We start from the raw sequence: 1,922 nt of genomic DNA, 5'->3' as shown, positions 1-1,922 counted from the left end.
TGTGGACTAAAAAAAGGGATTTATTGGAGAGACAGTCTCCGAAAGGGTGCACAACTGAAGCTAGACTGAAGCATGTATACAACTAGGATATTAGATTTCTTGGGGGCAGTCATCCTTTGTGTTGGAAGATGAAGGGTGTAATTTAATATGTAGTGATATGAGCTTGTAACTGGGACCAGATGTAAAGTTGTTTCTGGATTTATATATATATATAACTATTTATTATTTTAAAGTGAAAAGATATTTATGCATAGGGCTTTTGGGCTTTTGCAAGCACGTCATAGATAATTATCTCTTATAGATAACAATATAGAAAGAATCAAAAGGCCGCATGCGTGATTGAAATTGGAGGTGTCGAGAGTCAAGATTCAACATGCGAGTCTGGTCGTCCACCACGACGCCCATCGCAATCTCGAAGACTTGAACTTTGAAGTTTGAAGCTATGGCTGCCAAATACAGTTCACAGATGACGCTAATTTGGGTGTGTATGGGTGGTGGGTGGGTGTGTGTGTGTACGTACACCCGTCAACTTCATTCGATAAGGCTCCACCTAAAGTTATTGAAGATTAAGCCGCCCACGACTTTTTCAAACGCTCTCAGTACCACGTTAAAACGCCCTCCGGGAGAGGCAATGGCAAATCCACGCCCTCTCTGTCTCAGCGCGATTATACCCCGTGCCTTTTAATCACAAGCTCCTTCTCCAGATGATCAGCACGTACACCCGCTCTGCATGTCGAGCATGCGGCGAGCCAACTGATGATCATCTGAGAGGGAGCTTCTGAAGCAGGCGTGTATTATATCTCCAACTCATTATACCATCCAATATATCCAAATGCTCAACTGCGTAGGTGTACTTGTCACTCGACGTCGTCTAGCGCGCTCGTTGATTAAGCTTAATATGTAAACACTCCTCCTTAATTCTCCTCAAAATTGCTTGATCATATTAATACTCACGCTTAATTATTGCTGCTGCAGGACACTATAATTAGGGCGACTCATTACAAAGGTCGCTGTGGCCGTCTCATGCAGTCGGTGAGAACCCGCATCAATCTGTAGCTTCAGAATTACGTCCTGATGCAGTAATACAGCTTGTATACCTGCAACTCCAGGCTGGCGATTACCCAACTCTTAGTAGAAAGCTAGAAACAGAACCATGATCTCTTGTAAGCGGCAAAGCAAACCATGTAAAAACATCTCATCATCAGAGGCCTGAATCACCTAATCCTTGCCTGCAGTGCCTGAATTGCCTCAATGCCTGAACTGCCTCAGCATATAGAGTATTATTTATCTTATTAACATAGTAGACATACCAACTGAAGTGCACACATTTGAACATCATCTCTGTCACTTCTACCCCATGAGTAGTCCTTTTATTGAATATCAATAGATTCTTAGAAACCCAAATCTCCTACAAGCAGAAATATCTTATAATACAAAATATTAGGTCTATCTCCTCTGCCTCCTTGACTATTCTCCCCAGAAGCTAGTATCCCCAATCCCCTTGTTCCCCAATCCCCTTTGCATCCCAAGTTGCCTTCTACCCATTGACCTATTTTTTCCCAAAGCCCCCTTATTGTTACACGACAATCCCAATTGTTGATGCCGTTTTTGTTGGTTCCTGATCATTAGTATATGCACCACATCCAATGGTCTTTAACTCACATCCAATGGTCTTTGACTCACATTATTATCATGCAGAAATGCGTGCTTAGACTATTTTCTCAATTGATATGCTTCACAAACCTTGTGCATAATCTACTTTTAAATTTTGGTAAACATGTAAGAATGCTTTGGGCATCCATATTTTTCACCTTGAATATTGAGATAACCAATACGTTTATGATAAATGTCATTGTTTGCAATCATACCTATACCATGAGCAAACATTTCAGCCTTCACTTTAGGCATGTTTACATCCAATA

At 41.3% G+C, this 1,922-nt stretch overlaps 1 long non-coding RNA gene across 1 annotated transcript; it reads left to right on the top strand.

The window, feature by feature from the left end:
- The first annotated feature begins 653 nt into the window (after positions 1 to 653).
- LOC147621555 (uncharacterized) lies at positions 654 to 1,661 on the top strand. The gene is made up of 2 exons (XR_015269895.1): positions 654 to 900; positions 976 to 1,661. It is a non-coding gene; the product is annotated as an uncharacterized LOC147621555 (long non-coding RNA).
- Positions 1,662 to 1,922: the final 261 nt, after the last annotated feature.

This window comes from Cibotium barometz, chromosome 30 (assembly GCF_041138505.1).
Source record: "Cibotium barometz isolate CiBa-2024 chromosome 30, ASM4113850v1, whole genome shotgun sequence".
NCBI classification, from domain to species: Eukaryota; Viridiplantae; Streptophyta; class Polypodiopsida; order Cyatheales; family Cibotiaceae; genus Cibotium; species Cibotium barometz.
This window is presented reverse-complemented; position numbering and strand designations above follow the sequence as displayed.